Source organism: Mus musculus, chromosome 11 (assembly GCF_000001635.26).
Source record: "Mus musculus strain C57BL/6J chromosome 11, GRCm38.p6 C57BL/6J".
NCBI classification, from domain to species: domain Eukaryota; kingdom Metazoa; phylum Chordata; class Mammalia; order Rodentia; family Muridae; genus Mus; species Mus musculus.
This window is the reverse complement of record NC_000077.6, coordinates 51,189,121-51,212,302: the sequence shown is the minus strand read 5'-3', so window position 1 is coordinate 51,212,302 and position 23,182 is coordinate 51,189,121. Positions and strand designations below refer to the sequence as shown.

At 42.2% G+C, this 23,182-nt stretch overlaps 1 long non-coding RNA gene across 1 annotated transcript in view; it reads left to right on the top strand.

Annotated features, from left to right (window-relative positions):
* The window catches only part of Platr20 (pluripotency associated transcript 20), a 30,586-nt gene extending 8,116 nt beyond the window's left edge, over positions 1–22,470 (top strand). Inside the window, exons 4-5 of the long non-coding RNA NR_110444.1 lie at positions 13,587–13,727; positions 21,992–22,470. This is a non-coding gene — a long non-coding RNA (pluripotency associated transcript 20). The remainder of the gene's footprint in view (positions 1–13,586; positions 13,728–21,991) is intronic.
* The last annotated feature ends 712 nt before the right edge of the window (positions 22,471–23,182 follow it).

Below are 23,182 nucleotides of genomic sequence, written 5' to 3'. Positions count from 1 at the left end.
GATAAAGGAAAAAAATATCCTCTCTCCTGCCCATAGTGTAACACACTACGTTAAGTGAAATAATCCATATTCAAAGAAAAATATCACATTTTCTCCATTATGCAGAATCTTGATTCAACTTTATATAAGTGTGTGGATATGTGTATATGCACACACATGCACATATATGTATAGAACATGACTAAGGGGACTGTGAGAGGTGAGGCTTTAAATGCGGGCGTGGATAAGAAGGAGTGATGGGGACATGGTTGTGGACTATGAGGGCATTTTGCTCTTGCCGATGGTTTGCAGGACCATGTGGGTGTCTCTTCACCCCCTGAAGCTCTGCCTAGAGTGTCTGTTCCCAGCCTCTTCTGGACTCTGATGCTCTGCTCTCAGATGTACACACACATATACACATATCAAAACATAAGTGAATCTTAATAAAAAGAGAGCGTGTGGCAATATTTCTTTAAAGAAATATTTTTATTTGAAAATAAACACAATCTTTCTTCCTCTTGAGTTGACCATCGGATACTCTGTCACAGCAGCAGAAAGATGACTAACGGTTTTAAGCCTGACTTATTGAACATAGATCTTCGGACAGGGAGGCTGATGGGCAGGCAGTGGCCCTGTTAAGAATCTGGGTTGGGTGGAATCCTGTGTGGTGGGTGCTGAGTGAAGTCTGGGCTGAGTTCTGGCCTCAGTGAGCCTGATGGACTTCCTGGTATCTATTTAGTTCAGTGTACCCGAATCACCTTGGAGCCAATGACTTCTGTGACTCCCAATGCCTCTGAATAGGAAGAGGTTCATGCCAGGAGCCTTCCCAGCACCAATTCTCTCTGGGAGGCAGCGGTGGGTGGTGTGTTGGTGGATTTCAGGGGCAAAACTTAGTTTTTCGAGAGCTAAAATTGCTTATTTTTTTATTATTACGTATTTTCCTCAATTACATTTCCAATGCTATCCCAAAAGTCCCCTATGCCCTCCCCCCCACTTCCCTACCCACCCACTCACATTATTTTGGCCCTGGTGTTCCCCTGTACTGGGGCATATAAAGTTTGCGTGTCCAATGGGCCTCTTTCCAGTGATGGCCGACTAGGCCATCTTTTGATACATATGCAGCTAGAGTCCAGAGCTCCGGGGTACTGGTTAGTTCATAATGTTGTTCCACCTATAGGGTTGCAGATCCCTTTAGCTCCTTGGGTACTTTCTCTAGCTCCTCCATTGGGAGCCCTGTGATCCATCCAATAGCTGACTGTGAGCATCCACTTCTGTGTTTGCTAGGCCCCGGCATAGTCTCACATGAGACTCAGTATCCTGTGGCCATTAACACCTGCTGTATAGCAGGTAGGGGAGGGGTGGGTAAAGAAAGAAATTGATTACTCTGGCTCTGTGTTCCTTTACATGGGAGTCCCTCACTGATCCGCAAGGGACTCAGTTTTGTTAACTCTGTGAGCCAGAGAAAAAGGAAAAGGAAGTCATGCATGCAGAAAGAAAATCTTTTATGCAGATAATATATAACACGCATTCACACACACACATTCATATATACACACATATGCTGATTGGGCCTGACCACCTGTCTCATCAACTCCACAAGTGTTCATGCATACTTACATATGCATACCTACCCTTACATATGCATATATACATTTGGTGGATGGAATCAAAAGCTCCCATGAGTAAGTTCCAGTGAGCAAGCACTAACATAGAAAAAAAACCTAACTCATTCTGGGTGAAAAAGAAGTTCCAACCTTTATTGCTCACAGAAGAAAAAAAAGCCCATTACCTTTTTATTGCTGAAAGTAATAAAAGCCTCAAATCTATTGGTGAAAGGAAGAAAAAGCTCCTCCCTATTGGCATTCTTAGTTCTTAATACTATTCTCAGGATTAAATGATCATATGGTATTCCAAGCGTCTTTACATTCCAAAAGGTCCTAGCAAGTTTAAGACATAAATTCAAATCATAAATTCAATAAGGTGTTATACCAGAAATGCTCACACGTGTTTTCATTAAGATTAGTACATAACTAAGCATTCATTATCTACTAGATCCATAAGTTCATTATAAGCTCCGAGCAGTTTTTATATTACAAGTCAGCATGGTTTTGTCAAAGAGCAACTCATCTGCCTTGTGTCTCATTAGTTTTGAGGTCAATATTTTATCTTCTGTCCTTGAACCTACAATGAATGGTCTATTCCCAGTTTATGACCTTCAGTCATCAGATCCTGATTTCATGGCTAGCCTAGACAGAAACTTTACCCTGACTGTAAATTTGTTCCAAGTCTGCTTTCTATCCTACTGAACTTAGCCCGTGACATGTGACACATGAAGGTCTACAGAGCCCTATCTACAGCTCTCATACTATAGAGGGCTCAAAACTACCTGTATAAATTTAGGAATTCTATACAATCATTATTCAGAATCATGAAATCATCCATTTATCTCCATAGCATCACTACATGATAGTACACCTTCATTGATCTGCAGAAAATCTGCCCTATTGGTAGGCTGATGCCCAGGAATCATTAGGCTATGTAAGAACAACAGGAAAGGCATATCAACAAAAAGAATCAATCCTGAGATGAGATCTCTGATGACCCTGTAATTCAGAGCTTACCCATTGCAGCCGTGCAAAACAATGAGCCAGCTCCAGAAAAGTCACTTGTTTTAGCCATCTCCTTGATGGCTCCTGAAAGGTTCATGTGAAGGCAAAAATGTACTGAGAAGAAACTTGACATAACTTTGGAGCTGATAAAATCAGGAACTTCGAACACCTTTGGATTGTTCTGGAGATACTGATAAATTCTTTCTCTTCTTATACCTGCACCAGCATCTCTGGGTTCACTAACTGTGGGTTAAAAGTATTTGAAAAACGAAATATCATCTATCTTAAATATGCACACACACTTTAAAAAAAATCATTATTCCCTAAACAGCACAGCACAGCCACTACTATGTTTAGCATTGTAAGTGACTCAGAGCTGAATAAAGTACACAAGAGTATTGCATAGGTTTTGTGCAAATTTAAACAGCTATATATGGGACCTGTGGAATTGGGTGTCAGAGTGGTCCCTGGAATCCAGGCTCCATAGATACCGAGGGCACCTTCGCTCTTTAGAAGAAGCATAAAGCTCAGAGTCAGCATTTCCTGTTCTAAGAGTTCATCTCTGGAAACACTCCCATAGGATGAAGCTACCTGGTAGCCGTGGGTGGAGCTACATGGTGGCCTTGAGACATAAAAATAGAGATAGTTGCACCATCCTGAAACCTGAGAGAGGGAGTTTTGGGGCTGAAGGGTGCAGGATAAAAGGTAACATTAAGGAAATGTTAAATTTGAGATGCTTCCCAAACACCCAGTGAGGGTCCCAAACATAGAATTTTAATGGAGGTGAGGGATATCCAACTGCAGGAGTGAATTAGCAAGTCTCCAGCAAGTGCATGGCTTTTAAAGCCAAGGATATAAACTCCAGGAAAAATAACTGCTAGGGAAGAATGGGTTGGTGTGAGGACATAGAGAGGAGGGTGACCCAGTGACAAAGGCTGGCTACACGTGTTTGCTGGGATAGGAGGAAACCCAAGGCATTTGCTGAATCATGGACCATCGAGAAGACAGACTGGAGGAAAGGAAGTGGACAGCTGAGTTTCATCTTACAGATGGCTACCTTGAATTTTGAGAACATGGAGGTCAGTTCTAACACTGACAGAGAAACTTTAGAGAAATGGAGAAGCCATTGACCACACATGGAACTGCAGAGGAGGTGGTGGTGAGACCGGGAAGTGTGAGCAGGAGGGGCAGTGGCAGCATGCTCCAGACTAGGCTGCAGAACATTTCCTCCGAGGCAGTGTGGAGCTTGGGAGGAGGGCTGCAGGGCTGGGACAGACGTAGACAGACTTGGTTTTAAATGGAAACCTCCACATCGTTGCTATGTAACTAACAATCACCCTGTAGAGAAGATATTGATGGCGGAATAAAAAGAGACGTAAATAGAAGAAGGAAATTCTTCACGTGGCAAACACTTCCTGCTTACCCTTTAGCAGGCATCTTCATGGGTGCAAACGAGAGCATCAATGACCCTGGTGTGGTTGCCACTCACCCTGGCTGTCATTCTGAGGGATGGGTTTTCAGGGAACGGAATTCTTGTGGTGTGTCAAGACAGGTAGAGATGTGAGTGTTTCTGTATGTAGAGAACAGAACCGTCCTTTGATAGCATCTATTTTCTCAGCCATGTGTGAAGTAGGACACTGGTTATCTTTGTGGGGGATGGGAAGGAAAAGTATGAAGAGCTGACTGGGAAAGTCTCATAATCGAAATGCCTGAGTAACTAGGTCACGTCCATTGGAGATTTGTGGTCATGAACTTGAAGTGAAGTAACTTGACCAACCATGTGACTTTCCTTTGTCTTAGTCAGTTGGCTCAAGGGCAGCCAGGAGCACTTTCCCCAAGACAGTTGCTCCACCAGAGGCCCAATAAGCCATGGGCCAAGAGACCAGGGGCTGAAAACTCTGAGACTGTAAGTCAAAACCAGTCTCTACACCTTTCCAAGTCTCTTCCCTCAGGTGTTTTGTCAGTGAGCAGAAAAAAGCTTTTAAATCAGAGTCTTAAATTATGATAAAGTTAGACATGTGTCCTTTCCATGCAAAAAAAAAGGATGCTTAAATGAGAATGGCCGTGTGTATGCTTGTGTGCATGCGGTACACATGTACGCATATGTGTATGTATAGGCCAGAAATCGATGCTGGGTATCTTTCCTCTGACTCCACCCACCTCATTTTCTGAGACAGGGTTTCTCTCTAGCCTAGAACTCCCTGACGAGGCTAGTCTGGCTCCAGCAAGTTGCAGGGATCTACCTGTCTTTATGTCTTTAGTGCCTTTAAGAACAACCAACAAACACACAAAAACATATGTTGTGGGGGTGGAACACTGGCCTTCATGCTTGCGAGGCAAGCGATTTGCCAACAGAGCCTTTTCCCTGGTCCCCCAACACAGGTTTGTTTTTGTTTTTGACAGGGTCTCGCTATGGATGTGTGGTTGGTTAACCTTCAATGCTTATGGCTTCAGGAACTGAGAAGCAAGGGAGTGAGAGAGTCCACCAGGCAATAGCCACAGAGGTGGATCCAGTAGTCAGAGTGGCTGAAGACTGCACTGATGAGGGATAGGGAGATGGATCCACCAAAGCCAGTGACATCAGCCCATCAGAGCTCTTGGGAAAGGGCGCTAGGGTACAGGAGAGCTGGGAGGGAGGGGCTATCGATGTGAGGATGCTTGAGATGGGGGGGGGGAGATGATTATGACGGTGCCTACAATGGCTCAAAGCTGGAGCTGCCGAGGAAGGAAGCAGCATAAAGCACAGTGTGGGCTAATGGCACCACCCACAGCTCCTGTTCTGTATGACCTTGGAACTGCGACTGTGATCTTCATGTGGGGAAGGAGCATTTGCAGGTAGAATTAAGAAATATCTGGACACCCCATCAGCCTGATTGACAGGTGGCCTTTAGTTTGGATCCTGAATGTTCCTCATAAGCCTGTGTGTTTCAAGGTTTCGTCTCTAGCCTGTGGCACTATATGAAGGTGGTCAAGTCTTAGGATGGTATGGTCGAAGGGATTTGGGTCACTAATTTGAAGGGCATGTTGGTATCACAGTCTGTCTGTCTGTCTCTGAGTCTCTTTGTCTCGGTCTCTGTCTTTGTTTCTGGCTCGCACAGTCTCTCTGTCTCATTGTCTGTCTCTTTGTCTGTCTCTAGTGTCTCTGTCTTTCTATGTCTCTGTCCATGTTTCTTTCTGTCTGTGTCACCTTGGCTGCCATGATGTGAACAGGCTTCCTGCACACAATCCATCTGTGACACACTGCCTCACCACAGGCCAAAGCAGGAGGTCAATAGTCATGAACTGAAGCCCCACCCCCTTGGCGGTGATTCTTTCAGGTATTGGTCATAGTGACAGGAGGTAGCTCACAGTTTCTAAATTAAGACAGTTCAGAATCTGCCCCAATCCCTGCCCCTGCTTCAGTCTTTGAAGTCACAGTATCACCATGTATCCTCAGTTGGCCTTAAAGTCATCATCTGTCTGTTTAAGCTTTCTACATGCTGATATTATAGCATCTGACTGCATAGTAAAGCCCTTAGCATAAGAAGGTGAGAGGGCAAGGCCCATAAGAGAAGGCCAGTGAAAGAGACAAGTATTCCTCAGCCACAGGCCAGATAGTGTGGGTGAGATTCTCCTCAAGTCCCCAGCGGGACTGCACATATCTCAACTTAAGCCTTCCAGCCTATACAACTGCGAGAGAACAGATTTTTAAGCACCTAGTCTGAGGGAATTTTTTAATAGCATTCCCCAAGAAACTAACTGGCTTCCTCACATGGGTGTGAAAACATTGAGAAGAAATGTGTTAGCCAGACCAGTAAGATCAGGGCTTTCTTTTTTCTTTTTATTAAACTAATACAATTTACTTTAAAATATAAAACTCAGTATATGTTGAGAATTGAGAGTTCTTCTTGGTAGATTTTTCCTTTGATGAGTATGAAGTGCCCTTCCTTATCCTTGTTCATAACTTTTGCTTGAAAGTTGATTTTATTTGCTATTAGAATGGCTACTCCAGCTTATTTCTTGGGACCGTTTGCTTGGAAAATTGTTTTTCAACCTTTTACTCTGAGGTAGTGTCTGTCTTTGACACTGAGGTGCATTTCCTGTATGCAGCAAAATGGTGGGTCCTGTTTACATATTCAGTCTGTTAGTCTATGTCTTTTTATTGGGAAATTGATATTAAGAGATACTAAGGAATAGTGATTGTTGTTTCCTGTTATTTTTTATTTTATTTTTATGATTGTGTGACTATCTTCTTTTGGATTTGTTAAAAGAATATTACTTTCTTGCCTTTTCTAGGGTGTAGTTTCCCTCCTTGTGTTGGCATGTTCCATCTATTATCCTTTGTAGGGCTGTATTTGTGGAAAAATATTGTATAAATTTGTTTTTGTTATGGGATTTTTAATAATTAGTCAGATTTATATATCAATAATTCTCAATTCACAAGATGCCCACACAATAATTCCAGAGCCAATTGTTAATGATACAAGTTGCCCACCTACATTAGACAAGTTATCCCAATTATTCTATCCCTATGTGATATTGTAGTTACCTGTGGCTATTTAAGGCCATGTGGAATCTGAATTGTCCTGGTCATCCTCCATCTTCCTCCTACTCCTCTCCTGTTTTGCTCCCTATCTCTGCAACTCTTAGCTCTGCAACTCTTAGCTCTGCCTCCCTTTTCCCTGTCCATTCACAGGCTTCTTGTTGTATTAATATTCAAATTAATTGGACAGGGAAAAATTCTGCTACATATCACCCTTTCTGTTCAAATTAAAAAAAGTTAAAAACCCTTTTCTCTCAAATATAAATTGAGCACAACTATTACTATCCTCTCAAATCTGTTCTCTCATTGTAAATAACTTTGGCTGCCTATGAGACTATCAGTAGTCTTTCAACCCTGTCAGAAATCTGAGAATGACCAACATTGACTGAAAATATATAGGAAGCCTAACAGCTTCCAGAAGTGAGACAAACTGTAGGGACAGCTGCCTACTTATATAGCCCCAGTAAGTCAGGAAATTGGAGCATCAGTCTTCAGCCTTCTGGCCCAGGATCATTTGACAGACCTTTGAGAAGCAGGAATTATTAAGGACTAGCTTATTCTGTCTCTGCAGAACTAAGCTGTCCTAACCTGTAAATTGTGTCCTTTGAAGAACAGTACAGGTCTGCAGGAGAGATTGGCAATTTCTTCCCTGTGGCCACCTAGCCACAATGTACCACCTCACCTGGAGGTAAGATGCTCAGCTACTTCTTTGAGTCCACAAATGGGAAGCTGTTAGGAGCAGATTTGTCTCAATAACAAGTGAATAAATAACATTAAATGTCAAATTCTGTGGATTTCTGACTTTTTTGAAAACCAACTATCTATGTAAAGTAATCTGGACTGTTCTCTGTTACCTACTCTCAGTTATTTCTCATTAAATATCTTGAAAGCACCCCAACAACAAACTCAGAGCCATCAATTTGTTATCTGACCCTTAACGCACAGGCTTAATCATCTCAGATCAGTTTATAATAACAATTATAGAAGGACTGGGTCTAAGCCCCATATTTTTAAAAATTTTGTATAAATGGAAGAAATTTATACCAATGAAAACCTTGATTTTGTATCAAAATAAATTCTGTCATAAGAAATTATGACTTCAACTTAGTAACAATTATAAAGATTTCTTCCAAATGAGATTATGACTATACAATGAATTCTAGCTATTTCCTCCCTGTTCCAAGTATGACCATTTCTAAATTAGAAAGGCAACCTTAGAATAACCACCTCAGGCCCCAAAGCCCAGGGAACTGGGACGATGACTCTTCATAACTTCTTCAAGCTGAATATGGGCGTTGAGATATTTATGAAGGGAGGGGGAGTAGGGAAATGGGGGAGTTGACTGGTTTGAAGAAAACCATACCAACGATCATATTAGTCTCTGGTGTCTGTGTCCTGACTGGATCTGGCTGAAAGTCCAAGACACGAGGAGTTCAGGCAGGTCAGTTAAGCACATCTGACAATGAGACTCTCCAAGCCTATATTTTCTGTAATATACAAATCTCAAAACAAAATTTTAGTATCATCAAGATAACTTTTTTGTTTGATTCTCTGGAATCTAGTTCTCAGGGGGGTTTCCCTCTATCAAATCTGATCCATATTACTCTGGAAGGTGTATACACACTAATCACCTTTTCTAGAAATGCAAAGATAAAACCTTTCCCCCAATCAGCATATCCTTGAGCCAGTAACCTTTATATTGACCTCTTTCCAGAGGAATAATATAACCACAAAATTCAAAATCACACCCTATTTTGCCATGCATGATAATAACCCAAAATTCCCATGGAGCCCACGTTAGACAGAATTTGAGTATCCTGTAGGCCTGTTAGAGCAATATATCTTTATACCATCTTTAAAGCAATTAATTCAAACTTTCACTAGTATCTGCTTATAGGAAGCAGGTAGTATTTACTTGTTAAGTTCTCTGCTTAGAGCAGCCATCTTATTATACCATCTATCTGGTTGGCTCTCTGCCTGGAGCCACAGACATTATTAATCAATACCTGATCATAGGTAATTATCACTGCTCTCTCTACTTGGACTCAGTGACTAATTTTTCCTATTCTAGTTCTGAACCTCAGGCAAAATTCCCCACGTGATTTGGACAAAATCTGTATATAAATATTTCCTAAAAGCAAATCATCCCAATTTTATAAATTCACAGTTCAATCAATCTCTGCCCCAAGAAGTAAGAGGCATCTATCCTCCTTTTCCAGACTCAGAGCAGCCTGCACTCCCCCACAGCAGGGGACCTCAGAGCCTGCTTTCTTTGCTTCAAGGTCTCTGCACTAGAGTCCATGTGACTCATCGCAGCACTACCCAGCTACTCACTTAAAAAATAAAACTCTAACTCTCAGGCTAATAATCTTAAGTTTCTAGTGGATTCTTGCCCAACACATTGGTTTGCCACCTGTTGCAGAAAATAATAGATAAGAACGGCAAATTCCCACGCTACACCCGGCTACTCTCTGGCCACAGTCCTGCCGCCTCTAGGCTAGGCTCTGTGCAGCAATCTCCCCACCTCTGGTTTGCCTGCCTCAGAGCTGCCTGAACCTTCTCAGCCATCCACCCACTGGGGTCTGCAGTCCCAAATTCCAGTAACCCAGTAAATCAAAACTCTAGAAGCTTATAATTAATCAGTCAGATTTATATATCAATAAATTCTCAATTCACAAGATGGCCACACAATAATTCCAGAGCCAATTGTTAATGATACAAGCTGCCCACCTACATTAGACAAGTTATCCCAATTATTCTACCCCTATGTGATATTGTAGTTACCTGTGGCTATTCAAGGCCACGCGGAATCTGAATCTGTACATCCTCCATCTTCCACCTACTCCGGCTTGCTTGATTTTAATACAGGGACCGACTGACTCTGGCTGGTCTGAGTGTGACAAGCATGGTTCTGGCAAGGCCTTGTCCTTTCCCCCCCCCATTCCCTCTACCTTGCAGGGCATGGCAGATTGCATGGTCTCTGGTAGGAAAACAGAGCAGGGACTGTGCTGACAGTATTGTGGGATAGACATTACCCGGGGAGATGACTTATGTCTACTCACCCCAGGTTAGGATGCTCAGATAGATCATAGAAATACTTTCAGCCAAATTGAACTTGATGAACCAGTGAGCTTCCTTCCTTCCTTCCTTCCTTCCTTCCTTCCTTCCTTCCTTCCTTCCTTCCTTCCTTCCTTCCTTCCTTCCTTCCATTCGTTTTTTGAGACAGGGTTTCTCTGTATAGCCCTGGCTGTCCTGGAACTCACTTTGTAGACCAGGCTGGCCTCGAACTCAGGAATCCGCCTGCTTCTGCCTCCCAAGTGCTAGGATTAAAGGTGTGCGCCACCACGCCCGGCTCTGCCAGTGAGTTTTCTTTGGGGGTTATTAACAGAAATATCATGGGTGGCTCAAAGCAGCCTATCACTGAAAAGCCTAAGGGAACATGGGTGACGATGGACGAGAGCTGCAAACCTGGAGCCCTTGCGGGAAGCCGGGCACGGAAGAGACTCCTTTCCTCCCTTTGTCTGCCAGTCACCTCCCTAGCAGTTCTTTACAGCACCCATAACCCGGAGAAAGAACCTGGTGATGTTGTGTTTAGGTTTCATAGACATGTGAAATTTGTTTACCTGCTGGGTCTCACAGACCCAACTGCCTCCTGAAGGGGATGCTTCTGTCCAGAAGAAATCTCCATGCCAGGAGGCAGAAGCTTGGGCTGGGGGTATGGTGGTCAGGCACTTTGGCTTCCATGGGTCAGGCATTTCATCTGTTTCCAAGGGCCAGAGTTTCTTTCCACTATTCTTGTTCTAGGCCAACATTTAAAAACAAATTCAAAATCTTACAGTTTTTAATAAAAGTCTATATGCTTCACATCCCACCTTATTTTAGAGTGGTTTCCCTGGGCATTTTAAAAGCTTAAATATCGCTTATAAACGCATCAATTTGAAGGTATCCTTTTGGTAAACTAACTGTTGTATCTTCTCCTTTTAAATGTGTTAATTTTAGGATGGTTGGGAGAGGTTTTTTAAAGTATGCACAGTATGTCTATTGTTCCGAGAAATGTAGGACTTATTTTGTATCTGAAAAGCCTTTCTGAGAATTCCTGGAAAGCAGGAGCCCCTCATAGTCCTACAAATAAGCACAAAGCTGTCTGGCTTGCTTTCAGCGATGGTTAGCCTTTGTTTGCTAACATTACTGGGCAGGGAAGTGACGGAGCTGATGTACCCACAGCTTGCATGCATTTAAGTTAGCGTTGATGAAATTGCTGATATTTTTTTAACACCTGCAAAAAGAAAACAACTTCCCTTTGGGTTCCCAAAGATCAGTGGATGTGTGCCCTTGTCTCAGTACTTTGAAGAAAATGAATTTATCATAGTTGGTTTTGTTCCATGAACCATGACTTTGTAGGGACTAGTGATTTAGTGGTTGTGGCTTTTGTGATGTGGGTGCTGGGAACTGAGCAGTTTGCAAGAACAGTGCCTGCTTTTAACTCCTCTCCAGCTCCTGCATTTGGTATTTCAACTGAATCTGGGCATCAGTATACATTTACTATTTGATCTTCTATCTCTCTTTATCCCTTTTCTTACATGTGACACAGACATTTCCTGCCCAGTTGTATTTTCTAGTGCTAGTCTCTGTTCACAAATTGATTTCATTAAACATTATTTGAATAGAAATCTTATCAAGAGACAAATGAACATATCCATGCAAGATAGTTTGAAATCATTCCAGCAGAACTAGTGAGGTCTCCTAGTATTGGAGTACTTGCCCAGTGTGTGCAGGCCTTAATAAGAAAGACATAATCATTAAAAATAATACTGGTTAGTAAAAGATATTTTGAAGTGCCTATTTCAGTTCCAGTCACACGTGGAGTAACACTTGATTCCAATTATCGTCTAGGCACATATTTAAAACTCATAATGTTCCTGAAAAAAGAATTTATTTTCCCATATATTCCTTATAACTTATTGAACTTTGCAAGAAAATGTATCAACTTCCAGGGACAGAAAGGGTAGAATGTGTGGCCAATAGGCTGAGGGATGGTAGTCAGAGAACAGTCTAGAAAGAGCAGGTCATTCTCTGATATGGCAACAGAGGATCATGACACCCTTGTTCCCCTCAGGGTTTAAAATCAGAGGGCCACTGCGTTTGTAAGTGCAGAATTCTGCCCTTTATGTGATTGGGTGTGGACCATCCATTGCAGAATTATTTTGTTGCTACTCACAAGCTTAAAAATTTTTATAGCCTGGCACAGATGTGCCTGTCCATTCCAAAAATAGGATTCACTGGGCAGAACTTATTCTTTGTGTCATATACTTCGAGATTTCTCAGAAGACTGTCATATCAGGCAGAATCTGTGGGTAGCAACTACCACTGATTACCAGAGCCACCCGTGTACCAAAACCTCCTACATGGGGGCTATAAATGTAGAGTCTAGTCAGAGCATGGCATTACCTAGCCAGAGCAGAGGAAGCCCTTCAGTCTGTCCTTCCAAGGAAGCCCTTCAGTCTGTCCTTCTGGAGTATTTCTTCCAATATACACCACGGTTTTACCTTTCAGAACAACTCCTGGAATTTATGTACCAGCTGCCTGCTTTTGCCAACTTGACGATGTTGGTGAGACAGGAGCTCTGTACTGTGATGGTGTTCACGGTGGAAAGAGCTGGAACCATTGTGTTAAACGATGGAGAAGAGGTCAGCAGGGGTTTCTGCCACTTAGAAAGCCTGAGGGTCAGCGACACCCAGAGAAAACCACCTTCCTGTTTTTCCCTCTTGAAAACTCATCAGTAATGAGTTTGAATAGATGGACACTGATGTCCACGCATTTATTCATAGCATCCAACCCCGCTCTTCTATTTCTCATGTGTCACCATTTCACGCAGTGTTGCTGGGGATTTTGCTTTCGCTTCGATAATGGAAACTGAACCCATACTAGGCCTGGGGGCCCTTCACGTGCTAGGCAGCTGCTTCACCCTGAGGTACTCTGCCATCCTGAGACTTTGCAATGTATTAGCTTTTTAGTCTTTGCAACATACATCATAGGTGTACTGCCGCTTACCAGAACAAAATGATGTATGCATTGAGACCATGGTGACTATTTTATTTTCTTTACATATATAGAGGAACATGTATTTCTTTGATACGTACACATATACACATACACATACACACACATACTACTTTGATATATGTATATATTTCTTTGATATATATAGAGGAATTTTTTTCATGTGACATTTTAGAGAATATGCATTTTTAGAAATGATTTTACTCTATGCTGGGCCTAAAATATGTGGATATCTTCTATAATTTATTGCTTGTTTGCTCAACAGTTAGGATTCTTCAGGTAATTTGTTCCGTCTGTAAGGTAGGTGATCCCAGAGGCTGTTAGGTTGCTCTAGCATTTAAGAGGATCACAGCATTACCTTCTACTTTGTCTCAGGTTTTTTTTTTTCTTTTTTTCTTTTTTTTTTTTTTGCTCAGCTGAATTCGTGCTCAATGATTCTCATGGTTCCGTGATGGTGCTGAATCCAGACGGGAAAGCAGAGTGCTGTGCATGGGAGGCAGCTTTGGCATTTCACATACCATGGACAGAGAATACGTGGAGGGAGTCACGAGGGCGAGGTGGGTGACTGCCTGGTATGAGACGTGTGACAGTGCCGATCTGAGTCTTAGTAAAAAAACAACTTGGGACCAGGTGTGCCGCCAGCATTACTCAGGATTGCTGTGACCTCGTGGCCTCGTGTCTTCCATAGGAATGTTAAGACTGTTTTGTATTTCTGTGAAGAACTGCCCTGGAATTTTGATTGGAGTTGCATTGAATCTACAGATGGATTGCCTTTGGTGGCATGGCCAATGTCATAATACGGATTCTTCCAGTCCCAGGGCATCTTTCTGTCTCCATTGTCTTCAATTTATTTCTTTGGTGTCTTAAAGCTTTCATCAAAGGAATCTTTTATATCTTTGGTTAAGTTAAATTAAAAGTTGCTTGTGTGTGTGTTTGTTAGGGTTATGTGTTGATGTTTTTGTTTGTTTTGTTGTTTTTGGCCCTATGGATGGAATTATTTCTTTTGTTTCTTTTTTAGTGAGTTTGTTACTGGTATAGGAAGGCCAAATTTTGTCTATGTATTAATTTTGTATCCAACCACTTTCCTGAGTGCTTATGAGTTTTAATGGTTTTCTAGCGGACTCTTTAAGGCCTTTAATCTATAGACTTGTGTCATTACAGATAGAGACTTCTTTCTTTGCTGTTCGTACCCCTGTGATTTGCATTTCTTGTCTTCTTGCTTTGGCTAAGACTTCCAGTAACTGTATTGTATAAAATCAGAGAAAGTAGGTGCTGTTGTCTTGTTGGTAATTTTACTGGAGATGTTTGGCTTTCTGCATCAAATATAATATGGTCTGTAGGTTTGTCATATACAGTTTTTCTTATGATGAGATTTGTTGCTTCTATTCTGAGATATTTTTAAATAATATTATTAATGAAAATAATTTTCCCTCCCCCAAGTTCTCCCAGATCTTCACAACCTCCTTACCTCTCAACTCTATGCCCTGTCATTGCCCTATCTTTCTCTCTCTCTTTAGAAATAAACCAATCACAAACCCCTAAAAACAGAAACCATAATATACAAGCAAAGACCAGTAATGCATGCCCCCTCCTGCAAGCCAAGGAAAGTAAGTCTTTTCTTTGAAGGGTTTTGTCAAGAAGTGTCTCTGTTTATCAAGATGGCCACTGATTTCTGTCTGGGAGCCCTGCACTGCAGGACTTTAAAGAGAGTTCATGGACGGCAGAGAAGAGTGTGCCTTCTGCAGCGTCGCATGGAACATCCTGTGCTGGTTAGGTCCAGTTGATCCTCGATGTCATTTAAGTCAGATGTTTGCATATTTTACACCTGGATGACTAGTCACCTGATGATGTTGTATTAAAATTTGCCACTTTGATTTCACTGGGGTAAATCTGTAACTTTTTTCTGTAATATTTCCTTTGTGAAATTCGGTGCACAAGGCTCAATCAGTTTACAATTAAAATCGTATTCTCTTCTGTCCTCTTGATGGATTGCTCTCTTAACCAGCATGAGGGACCTTTACTTCTTCTTCCTAGTTGTGGCTTCAAGTCCCTTTTGCCATATATGAAAACAGCAGCTCCTACTTGTCTTCTAGTCCCATTTGTCTAGAGTTAATTTTTCTATGTTTTCACCCTAAAGTAGTTCTTATCTTTTTTGATGAGGCGAGTTTCTAGGAAACAACAGATAGATGAGGCCTCCCCTTTAGTTCATGATGCAGGTCTCTATCTTTGGGGCAAGAAACTGAGAACCTTAATATTTGGAGTTCCTGAAAGGTTTATGCTGTGTCCTGTCATGTTGTCAATTGTGCACCATTTAGTTGTTTCCTATTCCTCCCTTGCCTAAGCATCACTGGTCCCAAGTATGTGAGTAAAAACAATTATTAACATTCTGTACACATTAACTAATGGTGGAAATTAATATGGTGGCAGTTACTCCTTAACCAGTTAGTACCCCCAAGTAACCAGAGACCTTTTGATACTTCAAAGCTTAGGCCTTAGCAGGGCAGACTCTAAAGCAGGCCACTTAGCCGTCCAGCCACGTGGTTAGAGATACCTTCCAGCCCTGTAGACATGTCCATCCCTTCTCATGTCTCCTGGTGAAAGGCCCTTCCTCTTTCTTCTTCCCAGAATTCCTCACTCCTTCACAGGAAGTCCTGCCTATCTCTCTCTACTGCCAAATTATAGGCTTTAGACTGAACAAGTAACTGGGGGAGTGAAGTTTGTGCAACAAAAGCTAGTGTATGTGAGAATTCTCTTGTCTTGGGGTGACCAGATCTAGGGGTACAGAATTTAGCGTTTGAACACGTAGGAGCACCAGACTAACCCCAACAGATGTGTTTGTCTTTCTCTTCAGTCTGAAGAATTCCTTAAATATCTTTGTAGAGCTAGCTTAGTGGCCACGAACTAATTAAGCCTGTTTTTCTCATTAAAGGTTTTCCTTTCTCCCTCAGTTGGCACCGACAGCTTTGGTGGGCAGAGTAACCTAGGCTGGCAATTGTCTTTTAAAAACTTGAGATATATTATTCAGTGCCCTCCTGGCTTCTACAGTTTCTGTTGCGAACCCTGTGGTTACTCTGACGGGCCTGACTTTCTGCATACCATAGTTACTCCTTCTACTGCTGTGTATCAATATTTCTATCCATAGCTACATGTTGGTTGAGTATTCGGTGAGCTGATAACAGTGAGGGGAAAGTCTTCTTTGCTCTTGTCTGGTTAGTGTTCTAAATGCATGTGTATCTGGAGGAGCACTTCCTTGTCTGTTAGGAAACGTGGTTTTATGCTTCTAGAAAGGAATTCCTTCCTTCTTTTATACCCACAATTGTTAGATTAGCTCTTCTCATGGTGTCCCAAATGTCTTGAAAACACAGCCCGAATCTTTTTTTTTTCCCAAGACAAGGTTTCTCTGTGAAGCCCTGGCTGTCCTGGAACTCACTCTGTAGACCAGGTTGTCCTCGAACTCAGAAATCCGCCTGCCTCTGCCTCCCGAGTGCTAGGATTAAAGGCGTGCGTCACCATTGCCCGGCCAGCCGGAATCTTTTAATCATTCATCTTTGTCCTCATTGAGATGCTCATATTCTCCAACACTGTCAAGTCTACAGGTTGGCGGGACTTCACTCGGAGATTTTGTGTTTGACTTTTTGTGATTTTCACTCATTTCTAGTAGTTTGGTTTTTCTTTAGTACTTCTATCTCTGTAAAAACATTAAGATGCGTTCTCTCAAGTTCTTTACGGAACTGTTTGCCTCTGTGAGGTCTTTGAACTTAAAAATCTAGTTCCTGTCTGCCACAGGCTGTCTCTGGAGGAGTCAGGTCCCTTGGAACTGGAGTTACAGACAGTTGTGAGCTGCCATGCGGGTGCTGAGAATTGAACTCAGATCTTTTGGAAGAGCAGCCAGTGCTTTTAACCACTGAGCCATCTCTCCAGCCCCACTCTGGAGGAGTCAGGCTGCCTGGCTTTTCCTTTGTGGTTTGAGTTAAAGTTCTGCATCTGGAGCTATTTCACAAGTTGAATTTGTTCATTTTTTATTTCAGCTTACTCTATCAAAGAGAGCATTCACAGGTTCATTGGGCACTGCTTTGTTATCATTACCAGAGCTACAGGTAGGGCTGGAGCCTGCTAACTGCTCAGTCTCCACTAAGACAGCAGGACTGGAAGGAGAGTCCCAGGCTGCACTGTGCTCAGAGGGGAAAGGGCAGGGCTGTGTGTCCCTCACCCATGCAGTCATCACTTTGGTGACGGGTGGGGCTGGAGCCTCCCAGGTGCCCTGCTGTCACCTGGTAATGAGCAGGACTAGGCCTAGTAACTAGCCCAAGTAACCAAGGAAAAAGGAAAACGCTCCCACTAAAGTCATCCTTTATAGGAAGCAGCTCCATATGTCCATGTTAGAAATTCGTTCAAGAATACTTTTGTCTTCTGTTTGGATCTGACTAATTTGTGACTGAGGAAATGCCGAATATCTGGCTAGATACTAAAGATTTCAAATTGAATTTCTTCTAATTTCCCTGAGCCATTAGTGAAGACTAATTTTAGTATATTTATGCTCAAAAGGCATTTTCTTTCATACACTACTTATTCATCTTAACCTAGACATGTATTTTAGAACATAAATGAGAAAAATGATTTAATTGTATTTCAAAACTAAATTTAAAAAAGGACCATGTGAGATTATTTGAAGATAAAACTTTTCTTAATCTGTAAAAATTCAAGAAACATTTTTGCTGTATTTTAAAAATTAATGAAAATATCTTTGAGATAAGAAAGGAAATACTACATATTTGAAGACCGTCCACACACCTAGGGTCAGCACTGGACAAATGAGGGTTTTTATAATCTAGTTGAACTGTTTATATTTCCTGTGGCTTTTGAATTTTTAACTTTCTTCTAAATTAATAGAAGAATTAGTGAGCTGGTATCAGCCAAGTTACAGGAGACACCGGCAACCCCTACATTGTGTTTCTCTAGCTAAATAGTGACTACAGGACACAGACACAGAGCACTGTATTTAGAAAAATTAACACTACCCATAGTTTCCATTGATCAGAAGTAAGAGGGGATCACTTGAAGCTCAATGGGAGGGACTGAGCTTTCTATTAATCTCAGGGAGGACTCTGCATGAGGGCAGATATCCTGTGTGTGTAGCAGTGTCTCCGCCAGCTTGTGACTTTGTTTTCCACGGCACTGTAAAGTATAAGAAGCCTATGAGAAATAGACTTGGGCCACAGTAGTCACTGGACAGCCCTCCCGAATCTATCTCTGTGTCTTCCTTCTGTCATTCCTATCGTTAACCCTCACTGCCCCCTCAGGGGACTCTGACTCCTGCCAGCAGGCCCAGCACATAAAAGTAAAAAAGAAATTTCATGTACCCCATATGCAAACTAGAGTAGATTACTGAGAAATTTCAAGTGGTGATTTCTATTTGCTAGGATAGCTGCTCTTGTTTCCACATAAGCCTTTGGTTATTTTATAAAGTAAGTGATGTATATAATTTATCTTTAGCTTAAAACAAAACAAAACAAAACAAAAAACCCAAAAACTCTTAAGTGCCAGGTATGGTGGCCAGTGGGTTCATTTCAACAATTTTAGGGTGCTGAGGTAGGATGAACCCCAGGAGCTTGAGACCAACTTGGTCTATAGAGTTCTCATTCCTGTCTCAGGGAAATAAAAAGCACGGGAGCTGGGGCATTGGCTTATTGCAGAAGGGCACTTGCCATGCCAGCATGAGTTCACCATCCCATCACCCATGTAAAAAGTTGGGTGTGGTCATGTGCACCTGTAACCCCAGCACAGGAGGAGGGTGGGTTGGAAACAGAAAGATCCCTGGGGCTTGCCGACCACCAACCTAGCAGATAAACAGCAATCTCCAGTTCACTGAGAGACCTTGTCTCAAGAGGATAAAGTGCAGAGTGATGAAGGAACACACATGCCCTCCTGTGGCTTCCACAGCCCGTGCGCACACTCGCACAAACCTGGCCTTTGCGTGTCCACAAGCTATGGAGTAGTACCATGGAGTAATAACTACTTGATAACATCCTGCTGTTAACTTTTTCTCTTAAGAGCAAGGATTATCTTAATTCAAATTAATAACAGTCTGAAATATAACGAATACCTGACTTCATCTGTGACCTTCTTTAAAGTAGGAGAGTTACTAAAATTGCTGTCCATGTCTGCGATTATCAGATTTACTCCAGTATACAGACGTTTGAATCTCTTCATCTCTAAAACCCACTAATTTTTATATATTTTAATATTTTTTAAATATTTTTTTATATTTTAACATTTTCAAAATGTCTGAAGCCAAATGGTAAATTTCTATTCGGTTTGCCCTGGGATTGTCTTTCTCTTTAACCTCAGTTTTCTAACTAAAGGATGCAAGAGAGCGTTTGAAACTTTAGATAGTAAGATTTTTTAATATAAATTATAAACTAAAAAATATGAACCAAGGAGGAAATGCTTTAAGCAGAGAAGTCTGATTAAGGTGCATTCCTGCATTGATTAAGAAAGCAGGAGAAAGGCAGGGGGGTGTCAGTATTAAATAATTAAAACCGAGTTGTTAGACAGGTAGGTCTTTCCCAAGCCCCGCATCATTAGCACGACTCACATTTTATCCTAGTTTGTCTGCATTGCCCAGTAATGAACCAAGTAGAAAAGAACATGCAAAGAGTCGAGGAAGAAGGAGAGGTTGTAACGGTGAAGGAGCACTGAGAACTTGAAAGGACTGGAACGGGGAAGAGTTACATCGTCATCAAGGCAGGGTAAGAGGCGCCCCTGCCAAGGGGTAGCAAGCAAGCTCTGCTGGTCAGTTTCTCCTGACATTCCTTTTTTCCCCCTTTTTCTTCTATGTATTTTAGGTTAGCATACACAGTAGCGGGTTTCATTGTGGTATTTGCATACATAGGTATTATCAAACTCCACTCTCATTTATTCCCTTGCCGACAGAATACGACTGAGTGGAAAGTACAGTCTGTCTCACCAGAGTTCTTCCTTCTCCAAGCCTGCATCTGAGCTGAAGAGATAACCCGTGTGCTCTCGATGTTGCTTTGCTTTGGTGAAACTTGAACCCAAGGCCTATGGCCTGATTAACCAAGCACTCTCAGGGAAGCCAGTCACACAAATAACCTGGTTCTGTTTTCCTTCTAGTTTTCTTTGGAATATGTCATTGTTCTTGAGTTTTACATGGTATAGGTCTAAGCCATTACTTTTAAACCTGTTTTGTCTACCTGGGATGGTAACCCCTTTGCCCTCTGTCACTTCTGTTCCCAGCCCCAACACTAATAAATACTTTTTTAGGGGGTCAGAGGTTGGGCGACCTCTGCATTAGCATCGATTAACCGCAGTGGAGGACATCACTCTGTGCCTGTCAGGGGACGGGACATTTAGTTTCTGTCCTGTCTGGAGAAGTATGTAAAAGCCAATCAGTAGGATTCTGTGTCCTTGTTCCTAGAGTTTCACTCAGAGAAGGCATCTGCCTGCCAAAGTGGGGAGAGGAGACGCTACAGAGCAAATGTCAGGGTCTTATTTTTATCAGGTTCTTAAAAGGATCCCAATACTGCCAGTATTGACCAGCCATTAGGTCACGGTTTAGACCCATACCATGTAAAACTCAAGAACAATGGCATATTCCAAATAAAATAGAAGGAAAAAACCAAACAAGTTATTTGTGTGACTAATTTCCCTGAGAGGGCTTGGTTGGCAAGGTCTCAGGTTCAAGTTTCACCACTGTATAATCAAAGCAACATTTAGAGCACACGGGTTGTCTCTTGGACTTGGTTGCAGGCTTGGAGAAGGAAGAACTCTGGTGAGACAGGCTGTGTACCTTCCACTCCAAGATGCCTGCTTGCTATTCTGACAAATTGGGGTGATACCTCCCATTTCCCTAGATGAGTTTCATGAAAATCTAGATGTTCAAAAATTAAAAACTTGAGGCAGGAGAGATAACTTAGCAGTTAGGAGCAATTGTTGGTCTTGCAGAGGATCTGGTTTCTGTTTCTAGCACCCACATGATGGATCGTAACGATCTAGTTCCAGGAGATCCTATGCTTCCATCTTCTTGAGAGCACTAGGCACACATGTGGTACACATACATGCAGGCAGGCAGGCAGGCAGGCAGGCAGGCAAAATACTCACATGTAAAACAAACAAACAAACAAGCAAACACTTTAAAAGCTGCTTTAAGATCAAATAGAGGAAAATAAATTGTTTTATTTTCCCAGTTTGTGTGTGTGTGTGTGTGTGTGTGTGTGTGATGTATCTGTATGGCCACATGTGCTACAGTATATGGTGGTCAGAAGACCCAGATCTCTCAGTTTGCATGAAAGTGTCTCTGCCTGCTAAGCCGTTTTGCCAGCTCTGTTACTAATCCTCCTGGGCAGTAAATACGCAAACTTCACTTGAGCTAGTGTAGACCCAGCAATCGATAGGGCCCCTCTTCACTGGGAAACTGAGTAATGACCTTGAGTTGATGTTTATTTAATCTGGTAAACAGCTCTCTTCTGTCACCTTTGACAAACAAGCTAAAAGTATTTCAATGGTAGAAAAAATACAGAGCTAGAGAACTGGCACAAAGGAATCTCCTGTGTGGTTTGCTCAGTTCCTCTTACCTGCTGAGTTGGTGGCTGTCACCTGGTGGTACTGTGAGCTGGTGACACTGAACTGGTGGCTGGGGCAGTATCTGTACCACCCATGCAGGATGAGAAGAACTCTTTCGCCATTCCCTTAGTTCTCTCCCAACTCCACCCTACCCCACCACAAGAACTAGCAATTTTCCTCAAGGAGACCCACAGGCTTGCTGTGCAGCTGACATCTGATGGGTTTCTGGTTCTTTCAGGTACTATTTGAAAAACAAGGCAACTGGAAGACTTTGCTCAGAGGAAGGTACCCAGGAGCTGCTGCCAAAGAGCCAAATCTCGCTTCTTCAGCTCAGCACCGTGGAGGTCGCCATGCAGCTCTCCACGAGTTCCAATGTTGAATTCTTCCACAACATTGAGCCTAATGAATACATAGGTGATTTATTTAAACTCAAATAAAAAACCAGCTTAGCCAACCTGAAGAAACTTGAGGAAGTCTTTAACCAGGAAACATTTGGGTGGCTTCTGAAATCCTGGGAGAGACAACTAGCTGAAAGAGAATGAAGATCTTCAAGCCTTCATTAAGATTGCCTCGCACTGTAGGGAATGCAAGAATTTTAACTCCATGTTTGCAGTCATCAGGTAAGAGGACCTGTCCTATGAGAAGCTGACTCTACAGATTTAACTATATATATATACACTAGTTTTGGAATACTATATAATTATAGAAATATTGACTTCATAATTGATTCTGTATGTGTGTTGTTGGTATCGTATAGCCTCATGTACACTAAGCTATGATTGATTCAACAGGCAGTTCTTTCTTATTCTAAATCTTATTTTTTTCCCCCCAGAAGTTGGGGGCAGGTGTTACAACAGGCTCTCCCTGTAGTGGCCCAAGCTAGCACGGAACTCAGATCCTATTTCCCGATTGCTGGGATTACAGGTGTGCGACACCATGTCCTCCTCTATTTTTTTAATTAGGTATTTTCTTCATTTACATTTCCAAGGCTATCCCAAAAGTCCCCCATAACCCCCCCCCCGCTCCCCTACCCACCCACTCCCACTTCTTGGCCCTGGCGTTCCCCTATACTGAGGCATATAAAGTTTGCAAGACCAATGGGCCTCTCTTTCCAACTAGGCCATCTTCTGATACATATGCAGCTAGAGACACAAGCTCTGGGGCGTACTGGTTAGTTTGTATTGTTGTTCCTTCCTTCCATGCTTCCTTCTTCCCTTCCTTCCTTCCTTCCTTCCTTCCTTCCTTCCTTCCTTCCTTCCTTCCTTCCTTCCTAAGACAGGGTTTTGCTCTACACCAGGCCAGTCTACATCTCCAGGTCCTCTTTCCTACCTTAGCCTCCCAAGTGCTGGGCTTATGAGGTCATATCAGCTCATCATATCAATCATATTAATCTACAGTTAAGATTGAGATTACAGGAAAATATGTGTAA